The sequence below is a fragment of the Ambystoma mexicanum genome, chromosome 4p (assembly GCF_040938575.1).
Source record: "Ambystoma mexicanum isolate Mex_15411 chromosome 4p, UKY_AmexF1_1, whole genome shotgun sequence".
Taxonomy (NCBI): Eukaryota; Metazoa; Chordata; class Amphibia; order Caudata; family Ambystomatidae; genus Ambystoma; species Ambystoma mexicanum.
This window is the reverse complement of record NC_090927.1, coordinates 839,039,654-839,059,461: the sequence shown is the minus strand read 5'-3', so window position 1 is coordinate 839,059,461 and position 19,808 is coordinate 839,039,654.

Sequence of the window (19,808 nt, the reverse complement as noted above, 5' to 3'; positions counted from 1 at the left end):
CTTTGCAAAGTGGGGATGGGGGAACACACCCTCATTACAAGGTTGCTGGTAGGCTGCCGGTAATACCAGTGGCCTACCGGAAACCTTGGCTTACTGTTTCCGCTGCTCAATATCTCTGTAATACAGACTCTACCGGCAGACTCGGAGGGAGCCGGTCCGGAAAAGGTGCCGTTATCGTTGTTACCGGCACCTTATTTCCAGTCCGGCACACTTATAATGAGGGCCAAATACTCTTAAGATAAAGATTTTAATTCTATCATTAAGACTTTAAGGGGTGGAACAACCAGAGAAGCCCACTATTTTTGGTTGATCTATCCTTGACACTGGTACTTAAGATACACTTACTAAGTACACTATACAAGTACTTAATATTTCTAGAAGAACACTTAGTACCATCAGGCATTTGATCCAGCCATCCCTTCCTAGGGCTAAGACTAACCATCTTCATGTTACCACTTTACACGCTTGTTTCAAGGTTTTAAGATTGTCATTGAGCCAGTCTAACACATTCTCCTTTCCGGATCTACCTGTCACATAGTGTGCACAAGCTTGCCATTGCTAAGGGCTTGAGATGCTCAGTGTTGAGTGACTGAAGTTTGGATATTACCCTTTGCTCCTACTTCCAACTAATGAGACTCCTTCAATCAATCGGTAGCCTCTCAATTATTCGCTACTTAATTGAAACCAGAGAAATGGTGAGATTCCACCTCTTCTCAGCCCCCAGTAGAAGATTCTTCAGACAGATTCAGTTAGGGTAAAATGTGAAAGGGACTGTGAAGTGTACAATTGTGAGGTTTATGAAGAAATATGCCAACTGCATTGTACATGATATGAAATGATATGGCGTTTGTAACGTGCCTGTACACAAGTGTCCCTGTCATGAAGTCAGGGGCTCAGGCATGCATGGGTCGCATGCACAAGAGACCTGGGTGGACATTGTCCTGGCGCCTTTGGTGCCAGGCTCATGAACAAAAGTAAACAAGAACATCCATTTAACACCAAAACGCTTTTATTATGGACATAGCACCTCAAATGCATTGGCCTTAAACATTCCATCCATTAAGCAGGATGCATTAACCTTGAACATTCCATCCATTAAGCAGCCCCAGGTGTATTCTTGGGTGTGGCTGCTAATGGATTGCCTTTGCACGTGCTCACTCTTTAGGAGTGGCAGGGTGTTACTGGTAAGCCGGCCCTAATGGGCATGCCCAGGATCTCAGCTATATAAGCTGCCCGATCCTCAAGACAGATGCTTCACGTTACTCTGCACTTGCAAGCAGCTCACTGTCATCTGAGGTCAGACTTACCTTTGCATATCCTGCTTCCTGGACATCCTGCCAGCATACTTACCAACTCGGGGAAGCTGTTCTTACCTGTACATCTCTTCGGTGAACCAAGTATTCATCTTTACACTTTCCGGAACGCCGTGATCTTCATCTTGGCACCACAGCATGACACGCTCCATCGTCAAAAGCAGCACCTGCAAGGAAAAACAGAAGACAAGGGTAGACATCGAAAAAACAGTCAGATTAAGGTTGCGCTTCGCCATACTTTGCGCTTTTCCTTAAACCATCACTTACCTGCCGTCGAACATTGTGGTAGCATCCATCTTCCAACCGGCCGTGTCTCACAGCTAAATTGATGCAACATATTCATCTAAGGGAAGAAAACAGAAGAGAGACATTATTGCAGGCATACACAGGAGCAACATATAAAGACATTAAACAGAACAAACAGCATCACAAGAGCTCAAGAAAGAATTACCAATCATAAGGAGAAGCATAGTCGCAGCTGGACTGGACTATTCTTTATCAGGGATCAGTGAACAAACTAGATCCCATTCGACAAGCCCCTGCCAGATATAGCAGGACGGAGAGCTTATCTTCTATAATTCACAGGTGAGCTTTATGGGCCGGCGTATGCTCACAAAACCATACTTTGGGGTGAACGGTTTGAGAGGTACAACAATCACAGATTGGCGCACTCACACACTCTTATCTCCACGCAGGAGCAGTATCACCACGTACCACTGCTCACAGCTTTTCTACTGAGGGAGAGGCCTGAAGGGGGTGATTCAAGTTCAGGGAGTGCTGCAACCGTGCCCCAACGCCTCCGCAGAGACCAGGTGAGCGTAACCGTTTCATATGTCCTAGGCTCCAAGCCTGTGTAGCCCATGAGTTACTCTTATAGAAGTGCAAAACCGTCAACAGAAATCCCACTGGTGCACACATTCAAAACAGTATGAAAAAGCTCCTTTGTTATTACTATTATTTATTATCCCCATGTCTTCAACTCCAGGTTTAGCTCATGCCTGCACCTTCAATCGATCAAAAGGTTCGGAATCAGAATGTGTTTTCAAAGCTTCACCTAAATTCACTAAAGCCCAGCTCCTTTCAAGCTCATTTAAGCACTCTGGACTACTGACTCCGGGATCAAAGCAGAGCCTTATGCCACAACAGATAGCTGCTAGAGACATTCGGCCCCCTCCCCAGGTGACATGGCAGCTGAAGGAACATTCAGATCAAAGGTGCTCTTGCCCGACAATCCAATTCTAAAAACTAGTTGCTTTAATACTGTTATGTTTAGGAAAGTGACCGCATCAGTCAATAAATAATATAAAAACGACTTTTGTATGCATTTAAATGATAGCTGCAATGTATATTTTTGATGTGTTTTCTTTTTAAATCTAGAAGGTTATGGTTAACTTACTATGCAATACCTTATTATGGGTTAGTTGCATAAGTCCAGGAGAAGTTTCTTCTAAAATGTCAGAGCAAATGGAACCAATTTTACAAAATATAAAGATATGCACAGTGAGTAGGTGGGGGCTGTTTTACGTACGCTTTGCTGTTACCATGCCAGTGGCCGTGCCTCAGTTCTTGAAGTTCTTTGGCGGGGGTTCTTCAAGGCTGAGGCATATAAAAAAGAGGTACAGTGGTGACCGCTTCCATACGGCGGGGGTAAGGGTGTGCTGCGTCTTCATGGCTGGGCCTGGGCCAGCAGCTACTGAAGGGCTCGGCCCATTCTACAAAACTTTTGTTGTACTGTAGGTGGACTATGTGGATCTTATAGCTCCAAGCACTCTACATAATGCATCACAATCTGGACTGATGGTGGGGTGCTAGAGGTGTGGCCCCTTGCTTGAATCACTGGTGTCTCCTCTTCTTTCTACTTTCCTTGAATCTTCATGCTTACTTGATTCCGCACAATCTGGGTTGCGCCCTGGTAGAGGCACAGAGAGTGTTCTGGTCGCTGTCCAGGATGATATGGCCAAGCTGGTGGACGCAGGTGGAGTGGGTGCTCTAATTTTATTAGATCTCTCAGCAGCCTTCGACACAGTCGACCATCCCATTCTGCTGTCCCGCTTTGCCCAGCTATGAATATCTGGGCAGGTACTAGCCTAGTTCACCTCAATCTGGGCAGATTGTACCCAGACTTTCCCTATGCCTCCTTTCTCTTCTGTTCCCTGTCACCTCAGCTGTGGAGTACCACATCATTCCTCCCTGTCTCCCATCCTGTTCAATATCTACATCTGGGCCCTTGTGTGTCTTATCCGCTCCTTTGGCGTCAGGTGCTATTCATACGTAGACGACACTTAGATCCTGATACGGTTAGATCTTGATCAGGCGGAGGTGTCGTCCTGCCTACGCAGGTGTCTGGCAGCCGTGGGTGAGTGGGTGGACCACAACTGGCTCAAATGGAACGGGGAAAAAACTGAGGTGATGGTGGTAGGGTGTACTCAGGATCCCTCACTCTGGGTGTCTTCCTTTTGGCCTTCTTCCCTGGGCCCTCTTCCTATCCCTGTGGATAAGGTAAATATTCTTGGGGTAACATTGTCCGCTTCCTTGTCTATGGACAAGCAAATAGCAGCTGTATGCCAAGCCGGTCATTTTCAGCTCAAAAAATGTAAAAAGGTGCTCCCTATGATCCCAGCTCCCCTGCTCCCCACGGTGTTGGCGGCTATGGTAATTTCACGTTTGGATTATTGTAATTCCCTCTATCTCGCTCAACCTAAGGGATTAATTAATCGGCTGCAACGACTGCAGAATCTGGCTGCCCACGTTGCTACTGGCTCTCCTTATGGAGCCCATATATCCCCAGTCCTCCGAGCTCTACATTGGCTCCCGGTGACTCCGCGAATTAACTTCAAGGCACTTTGTATTGTCTACTGTGACATTCATGGCCAAGGGGCTGAATATCGCCAGGAGAAATTCTTGCCTTACGCCCCCCGCCGGCCACTGCGCTCAGCCTCTGCTGACTTGTTAACAGTGCGTATATACAAGTGGGCCCAGGTCAGAGGACATGCTTTCTCTGTTGCAGCGGCAGAGCTGTGGAATGATCTCCCTTGGACCATTAAGAAAATCCCTAACTATTTAGCCTTTAGAAAAGCCGTAAAAAACATACTTATTCTAAGCTTCCGTGGCGCCAGGCCAGGACCTCTCACCTTAGCACCATGATGCCTCCGGGTGACAGCGTGCTTTACAAATAGATTTAACATAACATAACATAACTTAACATAACATAATAATCTGATCAAGATATCGCTCCTAAAGTTAGGCCCATTGCAACAGAATATTCTGAAAGTCATTGGCTGTTTGCCGCCAATGACATTGAGTGTTGGTGGGCTGATGGGGTTTGGCGTACGCGTGGTGATGGTACATGCGTGCCACCACCTTCTCACACTGTGCACCGTGCTGAGTTTAGTTGTGGTCTACGAGCTGCCGAGAGAACTGCCCCACCACTTGCATGGTCTCCCTGATGCCAGCAATTCCGCCAGTTAAGTAACTAACTAAACTAACTTCTTTGGGCCAGCCTCCCTGGCCTTTCATTCCCCAGACCATGCTGCTGCAATAGGAAAAGGCTAGACTGGCTTCATAATAACACTTACCATGCTTGTTTTAACAAAGATGCCCAATACAAAATGTCACACCACCATATGAAACTACTAGACTGGCTGCAGTGAAATGCAAGTCTAGTTACATAAAAACACTTATGCTTGCCCAATACAAAAGGTCAAGCCACTTTGAGAATAATACCACTGATCCTGCTTGCTTCATCAAAGATGCCCAATACAAAATGTTAAAATGGCTAGACTGGTTGCATTAAAAATGCCAGTCTTGCTTTGTAATAACACTTATCATACTTGCTTTACAAAAGATGTCCAATACAAAATGTCATACCACAATAGGAAATGGCTGGACTGGCTGCATGCCAGACATGCCAGTCTAGCTACATATTAGCACTTATCATGCATGCTTTATCAAATATGCAAAATACAAATGTTCATGCCGCAGAAAGAATACCACTGACCATGCTTGATTTATAAAGCTGACCAATAAAAAATGTCATACCATGATAAGGAATGGCTAGACGGCTCCGTTCAAATGCCAGTTTAACTACATAATAACACTTATCAACCATGCCCAGTAAGAAATGCCATGCCTGCTCCATGATGTGATAATGTGTGAGTGTGAGGCACTAGGGGGCCGAGGGGGCAGAGGCGTGCCAGGAACGGGGTCCCAGGGTACAGCCATGGCATTTCTTACTGGCCATACATTCCCAGTAAAAACTGCCATGCCCACCCCCTAATGGCCACAAGCTCTTTAAAGGCACACATTAATTGTGTACATGTGAGGTGCTGGGGGGCCCAGTCATGGTATTATTTACTGGACATCTATCAGATGCCCATTAATAAATGTCATACTTTTCCCCGTTACCCTGCAGCACCTCATATGCACATATAATCAATTATGTGCACATGCGAGGCACTGTGGGGCTCGGGGGTCAGGCATGACATTGTATGTGAGGCACTAGGAATCCCAGTGGACTGAGCTGGCATTCTTTACTGGGCATACCCAGTAGAAAATCGCATGCCTGACCCCATCCCCCAGTGACTCACATGCACACAATGAATGTGATTGTGTCTATGCTAGATGCAGGTGGGGCACATGGGTCAGGCATGGTATTGTTTACTGGACATCTATCATAGATGCCCAATAAAAAAATGGCATGCCTGTCCCCTGGACTCCACAGCACCTAACACACACACACACACACACACACACGCACACACACACACACTCAATGTGTATATGCGAGATGATGGGGTGCCCAGTGGGCAGGCATGGCATTTTTGACTAGATATCTATGATAGATGCCTAATAAAAAAAATGCCATCCCTGTTTCTGGGCCTCACAGTGCCAAACTCATGCACACAATCCCAGTGATTATATGTGTTTACGAGGTGCTGGCATGCCCAGGGCAGGCAAGGTATTTTTTACTAGACATCTATCACAGATGTCCAGTAAAAGAAATGCCATGCTTGTCCCCTTGGCCCCCCAGCTCCTCAAACACACACACATGCAATGTGATTATATGTGCATGCCAGGCTCTGGTGGCTCAGGGCGCAGGCATGATATTTTTTAATGGACATCTATCATAGATGCCCAGTAAAAATAATGCAAACCCTGTCCCCTGGGCTCCACAGCACATAACACAGGCACACAATCAAAGTGATTATTTGTGTATGCGAGATGCTGTGGTGCCAATGGGACAGGCATGGCACTTTTTGCTAAATATCTATGATAGATAGATGTCCAGTACACAAATGCCATCCTTATCCCCCTGGGACCCACAGCACCAAACACACACACAATCAAAGTAATTATGTGCATATGAAAGGGGCCCCTAGGGGACCCTGACGTCTATGGAAACAAGGCGAGTCACCACACACGATAGATACGCCAGACACAAGGTTGTATTCCCAAGGCTAGGGTTTATTGCAAAGCAAAAGTCTCAGTTGGCCAACTCGGTCTCACGCCCCGCGACGTGTATCTCTAGACCTCGAGGGACGCAAGAGAGTGAATTACGTACATCAGTTACATATATACAAAATGCATATCAAACAATCAGCTATGACATGTTTAACACCCCCCTTTTATTGGGTTTCTTTGAACTTGGTGTGATGATGGACATCTCCGACAACTATGACACCTTCAAACATCTATTCTAGTAACAATTTGCAATTTGTGAGTGCGAAGGCATCTTTCAGTTGTTGAATAGAACACAGCGCTTCTGTTCTTGGAAGCGGGTTGCATACGGGGGGGAAGAGTTGCATTCTGTACCTTGCTATCTATCAGGTGCTATTCGTGTCCTGGGAGCCGACAGGCTCTAGCGGGCTCAGCAAAGGGGGGCCGTAAGAAAAGCATAATTCAAGCCTTTGGCTGTATTATTCTAACATATTCTACCATATAACGAGACTGGCTGGCAGCTGCAAAATGATTAAATGCCCTGCAGCTCTGCCTCAAGGCTACATTCGGGAGGGAGCCGGGCATTCTTCCTGGTGCTGCCTACGTTTGTGTTTCAACGAACTCTTGTTATCCTCTCGGCCCTGCGGCCTTGTCCTTTTCACATACAGACAACAATGTTTTACAGTCGAGCAGTGTAAGCGGAAAATATACTGTGAAGCAATAGGAACAGAAAGCAATGAGCAATGGTTAGAAAACAAAATGGCGATTCTTGTTACATCAAAATGGACGTTCATTGGCAAACTCGAAAACATATATTCTGTCATTTCGTGCATGAGACGGTTGGCCCACGGCCACCAAAATGCGTTTGTGGTCACAAAGTAGAGGTATCCATTTTTCTAGACTGACACATATGCAATGCACTGGGGGGGAACAAGTGGGCAGCTATGGTATTTTTTACTTGGACATCTATCATAGATGTCCAGTAAAAAAATATGATCCCTGTTCCCTGGGCCCCACAGCACCTTCAACCATCACAAACACACACACACACACACACACACACACACAGACACACACACACACACACATTAACACAACATTCACACAACATGCACTCTCTCATTCACACAAGCACCCATCAGCATGCACTGACTCATAACACAAGAATAAATGCCTCCATACACATATTTACAGAATAGATAAAAGAACATACAAACACACAAATTTACACAACCTACACACAGCAAGCACTCCCTCATTCACACCAGGATCCATCAACATACATCCACCTAAGAACACATGCATGCACGCATCCATACACATAATTTAAATAAAAAAGACATGAACATGAACAAACTTACCTTCTGCGGTGGGTCCTGAAGTTTCCTCTGCATCGCTCCAGCCTGTGCTTGCATGAACAGGAATCAGGAAGCTTCCTGGTTCCTGCACACATGCATGCAGGGCCCTGAGCTTGGGTGAGCAGGTGCCCCACTTCAGCCTGCTCTGTCTGTATGTGCGATGAGGCACAGGAGCAACCCGTGCACAAACAGACATGCAATTCCCCAGCCATCATTTCCAATGAACTATGCAAGGCTGGTGAAGCAAAACATCCCGAGCCAGGCATGACTCATTGAGCTTGCACGGCTGGGGAACTGTAACTGTCAAAGGGAAACAATATTACACGTTGACAATTCAGAGTGCTCCCTCAGCTGAAAAAATAGCTGAGGGGGCGCTCTGTGTTTCACTGGGCTGGCCCCTCCATAATGGGCAAGTGCGGGCCAAGACCTGGTGTGTCGACGCCCCTTGCCCATTATTGATGAGTCATGCCACCATTATCCACCCAGTGGTGCCCTTCTTTCATGACTACTCCTATGGTATCTCAGAGGCTTTTCAGCTGTGGTGCTCAACCTTAGCTGTTTGGTAAGCATTCTCAGCTTTACTAACACAATCCTCACTCCCTGACTATGTAGCATATTACCAGGGATAATGACTGCTAAACTAGCAACAGACCAGATTTCTGTGGTTGACCTTCCAGGACCAACTCTTTTCATCAAATAAAACACACTTTTCTGAGAGCTCTCAACACAAAGGTCTCTACGTCCTACTCTGCTGATCTCCCTCCCCTTTCACGCCCAGCCCCCACATGTATCAAGGCTGGTTTTGTAAATAACAGACTGATGACATAAGTTGTCCATTACACTTAAGGACTCAAGTAAATGTTTTTCTTAGCATACATTGGTAGTGCTATGACACAACAGTCGTTCTTGAAAATAATGCAATTTGCGTCGGGAACACTCATACGGACGTTGTTCAATAACCTTCAATTTGCATAGCTGCACAAGGTTAACTATTATTTCTTTCTGAGGCCTTCTGCTCAGTCACTTGCTCACTGTGTTCTCTTGCCCAGCCCTGCTTCCTGCATCCCCCTCAGCAATCCATGGGTGCGCCTTCTGTTCCCTTTCTCTCTTTGCGAATCTGGAAATGCAATGATGTATTTATTAATACAACGATCATGTTGAGCCTGTGTTGGCGGCAGGTTACGTTTGTTTCCCCATCATACACCCTCATTAAAGAAAACATTACAATTAATTATGCAGTTTGAGTGTTTGTGGTGGCAGCCCGACTGAAACGACATAATTCGCTCGTGTCAGAGCCAAATTAAAGAATTCACAGATGTAACTGCTTTCTGCTGTTAATTTACAGCTTAGTGCTAGAATGATGGCAACAGTTATGGTTTCCTCTGTACGTTTATGTTCTGCTTGCCGTGTGCCCTGTGTCGATGCTAAATATCACATAGTTTGATCAAAACAGTTGTGTCACTACAGCAACCTATAAAACCTGGGATCAAATGTGTTATTTTCTACGACACACAGCATGACCCGTTTTGATTGTAAATTTTAAAAAAAGAAGCATCGGCTTTAATTAGATATTGATTTCACCTTTACAAATATTGTGTTCAGCAGTCCCATCATACATAAGCATTTCCTTGCAGCTTTCTTCACCTTTTCATATAAAATACAAAGGTTTATCTTTTCAAAAATCTTTACAGTCGGGTAAACTAGATGGCCTCTTCATAGCTCAGCTAAGGCGTCTGTCAGGCCCTGGCCTCCTCTATGCAACTCAGCTAGCATTGGGTGCCAGAGGTGTTGCCATTCAGTAGTCAGCAGTGGTGGAAATGGAAAAAATCTGGTGGGGGATCCCACAAGGCCTGGGGTGGGGGCGGAGTTTTGGGGTGGGCGGAGTCCGAGGAGGCGGGGTTTAGAGGGGCGGAGCTGGCAGGTGACCTCCAATCAAAGTTAAGGTCCAAAATAAATTTAAAGCAGCGCAATTTCTTTCACGCTGCTTCTTCTTCAAACTATATATCAATTCCACTTTAAACCACTTCCATGGCACTGGTGCACCCCAAATGTGATATCATTACCACTTGAAAACCGCTGGGGTAGGGTTTGCAGTCAGGATTAAGGATGGAGCCACACTGAGAAGGTTTTCTTTAGTGTTTGCACAGCACTAATGTGTACTTCATTTACATTCTTTACATAGTATACTTCAGTCTTCAAACCAACAAACTTGGCAGATGTGATGTGTTGCTCAGATGTCATTTATTAGTCAGAATATACTACATTTTAAATACTCTGTGTCCAAACTGTACATTGTCTTGTGGGGCAACCACAAAAATATTGCACTAGCCAGAATGAAGATGTTACTTCTCACCAAATTGCAGCGATAGTTCACAGTAGAGACCAAACTCTTTTTTTTCCATTGCAATCCGGTTTGTTCTCCCGTGCCCGGCAAGCTGTGTGGTCTGCTCCACGTCGACCCTGAAGTAGCCATTTTTTTACATACTTTTCTGGACTGAAGTCAGCCGGGGGCGGGCCATTACGGTGCACAAACAATAAATTGCTCACTCTTACAATACCTAGTGAGTTTCTAAGGGGTGTAAGTGTATTGTTCATGTGACTGAACACACGTTCACATTCGGCAGTGGATATGGCTATGGTGTCCAGTGTTCTCATAAGTGGAAGCATTTCCTCTGGCACACGCTTTCCACCACTGTCCTTATATTCCCGGAAGCCACTCACTATTTCTCTACCTGGTAGCTGAAACCTTTTGCAGAGTGCCTGCACTTCATCTTCCCCATACAATATGTCATAATCATTTGGCCAGTACCTAGGGTAAACTACTTGGCATGCCGATATCAAATTGTGAAACTCTGAAGCCATTGCTTCCCCTGAAGTGCCTGGAACATGCAAGGAGGCTGTGGTAAGGAGTCTATTTTGCATGGCATTTGCCAGACTTCGGAAAAATAGCGGTCTATTGATTTCGACATCAACTTTTCTCCCTCCATGCAAATTAACCCCTTGAAAGGTTAGAGTATCAGCAGATTCTGTGGCAAGTTTGGTAAATTCTGCTTGCCAGCCTCCTGCTAGCACCTCAAAAACTTTAATTTGGTGACAAATTAAAATATGGGCCCCTGGGAGAGTGACAGAGTTTGCTTGTAATTTTAGAGACAGCTCAGACAGTTCACACAGAGCATCCCTCATCAGGCCCAGGTTCTTAACAAACTCCACAGCAGTCAGCCTTTCCAGAAGTCCTCTATATTTTGCCCTTTCAGGACCTCCACGGTTTGGGTCTACAGCTGCTGACTGGAAGTGAACTGCAAGAGCTGTCTAGAGGTCCCAAACAGCTTTCACAGTGCGGCAACTAGATGCCACCCATCTAGTATCAAAAACTCTACATATTGCACGGAAAATCACTGCCAATTGATCAGCAAATATCTGCAATTCCCTTCGATTTTTGGGTGAACAGTGGTAAAGGGCATAAAGAGCATCCATAAAAGATTTAAAGTTGTTTGTACCACATACTTCTTTTAAGGCATCCCCCACAGCCAGCTCTAGCCGATGGTTGCAGCAATGCCAGACAAGTAGACCTGGATAGTTCTCTGGTTTCCTCAGTTGTGCTGCAACCCCCGACACACGTCCCATCATTGCAGATGCACTATCGGCGGTGAATGAGACTAGGTTTTTTTTAATGAACTCTTGTGGAAAATATTTCAGGAGGCAAGACTGTAGTTCTCTTGTGATTGCTTCTGCATTTGTTTTTTGCAATTCCAGCAGCTCTCAAAAAATGGATGTGGGCTCACCTCCAAATGCTGTTCTAATACAAACTGATAGCACTGAGAGGTGACTCACGGTTGTGCATTCGTCGATCAAAATGGCAAATTTCAGGTCTTCTTCAACAATGTACTTGGTAAGTTTCATTTTCATTTCTTTACCAATAAAGTCACATATATCTGCACAACCTTTCCTGCTCTGCAAAACCCTGCCCATTGATAAACCATTTGCAATCTGCAAATCCACAAGAACGGGCAAATCCGTGAATGGCCGATCTAGTTTGCTTACCATATATGCAGTCTGGAAAATGCGATTGGTTACTTCCTCTTGGCATGCATTTTGTTTCTCTATGTTTTTTTCAAACTCTCCATCTTTTGCTCGCAGAACAATCATTTCTGCTTCGTGGTGGCTATGGCTAGCTTTGTGCTCGTATATCTTCTTTCGAAGGGCAGTTTGCTGGCCTTTTTTTGTTGTGGAGGCCGTGCAAACAAGGGACTGAATCCATTCCTTGGATACTCTTAGTACTCCAGTGCGTAAAAAACCATGGTGGCTAACTTTAGCACACACACTGCATCCCAACTTCCCCTTCTTAATTACAAGCCACTGATGCTGTGCCTTAAAGTATGCAGCTTGCTCTTCTGTCCAGCCAATTGGTAGATCTGATTCAAGTTCAGTGTTACAGCTGGAAATGGTACCATCACTGCCCCTGGAGGAATCATCCTCCCAACCATAGGTGAGGACAGTGACAATGATTTCTTCACTGTCTGCAAATACTTTTGGATCTGTCAAAGGAGCTAGACGGATGGCTGCTGGGCCAAGACAGAATTTCTTGTTGGATGCCGATTCTGAAGCTGCATTTTCTGATGCACAATTTGACTCTTCGCGTTTCCGTTTAGGGAAAAATGCAAAGAGAGATGGTTGCTTTTGCATCCCTGCGGGGTACTTAGTACGGCTTTCCAGGCTCTAAGGCTGCTCCACGTAAGTGTACGGGTCAGGCCACCTGACTGCACTGTCTATACGTCACAGAACTGTTGGACCTAATGAACGGGACAAAGTATAGAAATATTTTACTACATGTACTACATTACCATGTTTCACTTGTGGAGGACAGGAGAGGGCATGTAAGTACACACCCCACATCACAATTTCAATCGCCCAAAAAATCAACAGTGAAGCCCTGGCATTGTTTAATGTCTGTCCTGCCATGACTCTGTGGGTCAGCCATGCAAGCCACCATAGTTCAAAATGTCAGGGGACAGGGGGGCCCTAGAGAACAATACGCTCAATGGTGTTTCACCACTGTTGAGTGCCACAGAGAGGAAACAAAGGCACAGATAAGGATTATTTTGACTCTCCAAAGAAAGAGCCTTTGAACTATAAAGGGCTGCCCATTTTTAAAGAATTATGGATTGACAATTCTGAGAGGTTAGGCAATAGATTACTACATGAGATGCCCAGTATCACATATTGCTTAAGGGGTGAAGCTGGGATTTGTGCCAACTCTGCAATTTATGCATTTGAACACTTTCTTTTCCAGCTCTTACTGTGTACTAAAACAATCTCATTTTATAAAACGGACTTGCAAAGTACACAAATCACATTTCCAAACCTGACCATTTTTAAAACCAAAATATTACAGAAGGGTGTTACGCAAAATGGAAATGATTCTAGCTTCATTCTCTCCATCATCAAGGGCAGTATACAAGTACCAGCACACAAATAGATGTGATTTAGCAGATTTAATCTAGGTATGTCTTTTGTACTTTTAAGCTTTAAATACTTCCAAAACAATGGCTTGTGAAATTGTCATTCATAAACGTGCAGAAAAACCTTTGACTTTTATACAAAAAGCTAAATGTTTTTTGTGTCAATTGAGCAGACCTTAAAATACGCTTGCACAAGATCTACAACATTTGGTCTGCTCTCTCCCGTCTACCACCACTTCCACTCAAATGGCCTTCATAAGAAGAAAGATCAAGTAATGAGCTAAACAATGCCAGCAGCATGCAAGAAGGCAAACCTCACAGAAGACAGCACAGTAATGCAAGATATATTATATTATTTGACCAGGATCACTGTATCGTCTGCTGGCAAAGCCAAGATACAAGCATGAACACTTTGGTTCCACAGTCTTGAATTTGGATACTTATTCACCTCTTGGACAAATAGTTTATTCTCAAATTTGGAGGGGATTGCCTAGGTTTTAGAACGCCCCATCTGAACAAACCAATTTCTGGACCTTCACCACACGAATGACATGTTTGTTTTTATAGCAACCCCTATCTGGTGCAGGAACATTGCTGATAATAGCACATTTTATGCTGTAAAACCAAGTACATATGCAGGTAGGTCTATAAACTTCAAACATATGAAAGGTTCAGTCAGCCTTGCTGTAATGTGCTCTTCTAATCCTTCATATGAACACATATCTCTGCAATGAGTGATTAACACACTGAGCTAACTTCCAAATCATTGTGGCACTCAATTTATCAATATGTATTTCAACTTTGGCTATTGCAATGATCAACATAATTCCCACAGGCAGGAAAGAATGCTACAGAAGTTGTGCTGTATGGAACACACAAACTATGTATTCCACAGTGAACACAGAAAGCATTACATGATTAATTTATCAAGACATAAAGTACTTGTCAAAACAGATATAATAGGTTTAGCGCAACAGCAGTCTGGTGCACAATGGAATCTCACTTTAGATCAGGCAGCCTTGTGGGGGCTGCCTCTTAGGTGTGGGCCCTGAGCAAGTGCCCCTTTTGCCCTCCCATAAAAACGTCTCTGAGGGCAGAGATTGTGTAAACATTGCTTTTAATGCAACATTAAGGGTAATTTAAAGATATTCAAGTTTACCTTAGTACCATGAGAGTATGGAGGTAAACTTGAATAAATACTCTGAATGTTGCATTAAAAGCAATGTTTACACAATCTCTGCCCTGTGCGAGCACTGTGCACAAAGCAAAAGTAATCTGCTCTGTGTGCAGTATGCTCGCAGAGGTCAGATTGGATTTGCCGGGCCCACGAAGGTGGGGGCTGAGCTGCTCGGAGCTCCAGCCCCCACCTTCGTGGGCCCGGCAGTTTAGTGTTTGATGCATGCCTGCTACTTTTCCAAAAATGCGTAAAATAACTGTATGGGGCCAAGGGCACTGAACACTGTTGTTGTGTGGCCTAGCGTGGTGTGGGTGGCCCAAACACACGTGCACACACACACGCATGCACAGACGAGCCAGACACGATGTTGCCGGTTGCATCACCCGGCGGCAACTGCCGCAGGGACTTCCTTTATTCAATTACGCATGCGCGGGCCCAAACGAGGCTCGCGCATGCCCAGTGCACACACGGGACGTCACATCCCTTTTTATCTTTAATGACAAACAACGACATGAACTTAACTTATAAAACATTAACTGGAGCGAACTGGGAGCAGGTTAATTCCCGTCCCTTACCGACAGTCACGGATCTCCTGACTTCAGTCCCCTGAGTCCAAAACATAGTCCTTGAGACGGGCAGGCGGGCTCCTGGACACTCTTGAGGGATACCTGGACGAGACTGTTGGGGTCTCCGTGCTTGCTTCCGCCGCGGGGATTCCGAGGTTCATGGGTTCCTCGCCCAGATCTTCAGAGCCTCCTTCCGGGGTGGGCATGGCTGGGGCACTGTACATTCCTGTTGACGTGTCCACCTTCTTGAAGAAAGATACATTACGCGTGACCGTACCGCGCTCGCAGGCGGCTGTCACCATAGTCCCCTTTACATGGGTGACCTTCCACGGGTGCGGTTCAAACGGTAGAGCTAGCTTTCCTTCGGGGTGTCGGTTCTTGACTAGCACTGAACCTCCGACACGGATCTCCTTGCCCTGCAGACCGCGCCTGTCACTTTCCTTCTGGTTGTGTGTGACCCGCTCTTGTCGTACCTTTTCATTGTCTATGACGCCCGGACTCCTCCCCTCCATTTCAGGTATCATTCCTCTGGGGCAGCGCCCAAACATGGCCTCCGCCGGGGCGACACCCGTGGACTGATGGGGTGTGGTCCGATATTCCCTCAAGAACTCCACTAGCTTCTTCTGCAGGTCGTCACCTCCGTATGCCGAGATCCTTAGCACTTTATTCAGCGTGCGCATCATTCTTTCCGCTTCCCCGTTAGCACGAGGCCACAGTGGCGATACTCTGCGGTGCTGGATTCCCCTATCACGGAGGTATTGCGCAAATTGGTTGCCGGTAAACGGCGGTCCGTTGTCAGAGCAGAGCATCTCTGGAAACCCATGTGCCGCAAACATTCTGTCGAATGCCCTCATGGTGAATTCTGTTGCCGTTGATTCTACCACCTCCACCTACGGGTATCTCGACCATTGGTCAACGGCCACCAGGAAGTACATGCCCCGACCCGTCGAACCAAAGTCTACATGGATTGTCCCTCACGGCTTCTCACTCCGCTCCATCGAGCTTATGGGGGGAGCCCTGTCACCCGGGGTCGCCGCCTGGCAAGCCAAACACCTTTTCACGAAGCCTTCGACCTTTTCTTCTAGATCCGGAAACCACACCTTCGGTCAGAGTCTCGCTTTCGTTTTGACCACCCCTTGATGTCCGATGTGTGCCAGTTCAAGCACCCGCTTCCTTAGTATCTGCAGGATTACAATTTGCCTACCTCTAGTAGCAGGCCATCGTCAGAGATTGAGAGCTCCTCCTTCACCCGCCATAGTACCTGAAGATCTCTCTGGGCCTCCTGCTGCCGCCGGGAGTTGTTACGCAGCATTTCCTTCCAATCTCCACTTCTAATGGCTTCTTTAGTGATGTCAAAGACTTCATCCTTGGATGACTCAGAGGCAATGGTTGCTCTCGACAACGCTACAGGGAGTGCCCCGTCCACCACATTACAGAGTAGACCCTGGCAGTCTGCCACCTCTCCGCCTTTGTTGGAACCCCCAGCATTGGGGTGATGTGACAAGTAGTCCGCCGGGTTGTTGGTGCCTGGCCTGTACGTTAGACGCACCCCGTACTCCAGCAGGGCCAGCATCCACCTCTCTATCCTTGGTGGCGGCTTCGAGGATAGACCCGCCAGAATTGGTAGTAGGGGCTTGTGGTCTGTCACCACTGTCACGGGCTTACCCAGAATATACAGGCGAAAATGGTGGCATCCCCACAAAATGGCGAGCGCCTCCCTCTCAATTTGCGAGTATCGCATTTCAGTATCGGAGAGGGCCTTGCTGGCGTATGCGACAGGTCTCATATCACCCCTTTCGTCCGGCTGTAAGAGCACTGCTCCCACTCCCACCGGACTGGCATCGACGACGATCTCCGACTCTACGGCGGGATTAAAGTAGGCCATAGTGTCCCCATCCGACAGGGCATTCCTGAGCGCCTGAAACGCCTCCTGTTCCTTACCTTCCCATTTCCACACCGCATCACTTCTGGTCAGTGCTCTGAGGGGTTCCGATAAGGAGGCCAGGCTCTTGATAAAGCGTCCGCAATAGTTCACCATCCGCAGGAAGCTCCTTACCTCCGTGGGGGATGTTGGCGCCGCTGCCTCCCGGATGTCCCTGATCTTCTCTGGGTCCGGGGACACACCAGCTGCGTGAAATATGAACCCAAAAAACCCGATCCGATCTTTGAGGAACTCACATTTCTGGCGGTGCAAGGTGAGGCCTAGGTCGTGCAACCTCTTGAGTGTGCTCTCGAGCCTTTTCATGTGCTCGGCTTCTGTGTCCGCAAACATCAAGATATCGTCACTTATGTTCAACACCCCTTTTAGGCCGGCGAGTGCCCCTCTTATCGTGTTCTGAAAAACCTCCGCCGCTGAGGAGATACCAAAGCTCAGGCGTTTAAATTGATAAAGCCCCTCGTGCGTCGTGAAGACGGTGATGAACCTCGAGTCTTGGTGAAGCTCAAGCTGGTGATAGCCCGCTCGTAAGTCCAACTTCGAAAATACTTTCGCCCCCTGTACTTCGCCAATGATATCATCCAGCGTTGGCGTGAGGTGCCTCTCCCTCTTAATGGCGGCATTGGGAAGACGCATGTCCACACAAATCCTCACTGCCCCTGGCTGCTTCGGCTTTGGCGCCACTACTATGGGGGATACCCAGGGTGTCGGCCCTTCTACCCTCTCAATAATGTCATTGTTGACCAGCGATCGAAGCTCCTCTTCCACCTTCCCTCTCAGGTGGAATGGAATCCGCCTGTGCTTCAGGGCAGTCGGCCTGATCGTATTGTCAATGTGCAGCCGCACCGGTGGTGCCTTCAACTTTCCAATCCCTTCAAAAATGCCTGTGAATTTGTTCAACAGTACCTCGATGTCCATTTGATAGACTGCCCTCGTGAAATGGACCAAATTCAGGGCCTCGGACGCTGCGCAGCTGAGCAACGAGTGGTGGCTCACGTCCGTAACGAAGAAGCGTGCCTTGATGGTGACGCCGTCCTTGGACACGGGCGCTATAAACACACCATCAATGGGAAGGGGGGTGTCCCCTCCAAACGTAAAGATCTTGGCAGTTGATGCACATAGTGCCGGAGGTCCCGGAATCCGCCTATAGTGGTCTGCAGCCAGCACGCAGACCGATGCACGGGTATTGATGAGCACTTGCGTCGGCACCCCATGGATGCCGACTACGCATTTCGGCTGTCTCTTGCTCTTGGCACCTGAAGCAATGTTTGAGATGAAGAATACTTCTTCATCTTCATCCTCCTCCTCCTCTTCTGCCATGTTCAGCCTCTGTATCTCCTGCTCCAGCGCCGCGATGCTCCGCAATTTTCTTGAGCCACCGCCACGTGCTCTGGCTGGGCCTCTCTGCACTGACACCGGGGTGGGGGCACGACACATTCGGGCATAATGTCCAGGTCTATCACATCTGCCACATGACCTGTCCTTGGCAGGACATTCTTCAGAGAGGGGTAGGTCATAGCCGCATTGCTGGCAAATGCTGTCGGACCCCGCACTCGCGCGACTTTCCTGCTTTCTCTGCCCCCACTTGTCTCTCGACATCGACCGCTTCCCCATGGCGAAAGCTTCCTCCGATGCTCCTGGATGCACCGCCGCATCTATTTTCGCCCCTCTGGACTCGGCCAGCTCAAATGTTCTGCCACTTTCCAATATCTGCTGCAGGGACCAGCCTGGCTCTGCAGTTTGCTGGAACTGCAACCCTGTAGAACCTGATTACGTATCATGCACTCATCATTGTCCCATCGACAAGAGGTGGCCATCATCCGAAGCCGGGCACAGAACTGGTCGAGCGACTCCTCCTCACTCTGCTTTTCCCCGCAGAAGAGAAACCTCTCGTAATCGACATTCGAGAGCGGTATGAAATAGTTCTCCAGCGCCTTCTTCACCTCGGTGTATGTCTCTACCTGCAAGTTGAGGGACTCGTAAATGCGTAAAACCTCTAAGCCTGCTGAGTACAACAAGGTGGCCCTCTTTGCATTGTCATCATTAATCCCCGTTGCTGTAAAGTACATGTCCAGTTTTTTGATCCAGAGCCGCCATCTTGGGCCCAACTTCGAAGGGGTCCTGACACATCAAATTCTTGCATGGGTAGCAAGGCTCCCTGTTGTGCTCTCGCCGCCACCACTGCAGTTTCTGTCTCTCCCTCACTGTCCGACATGATCACAGGTCGCACAGGCACCTCCTGCTGGGCTGGAGGCCGCAAACCTGACTCTGGAGGGTCTTGCACGTACCTTGACCTCTCTTACTGCATGTGGTGGCCCCCTTGTTGCGTTCTGCTGCTTTCAGGTCCCCTCCGTGCTGTGTCTGCCATCAATGGGTCATCCTCTGGGTATGGAGGATAGCCCCAAAATTTGAAAATGGGTCGAAGTGGAGCTAGTGGCGCACGAGCACCTTCTCAGGCCGCTACCACTGTGCTCCTGCTTCCAACATCGCCGGAATGCACCCGCCGGGTCCGTGACTCATCCGCCGTGACGTTGTTGCTACGACGTGCTATGTGTTCCACAAG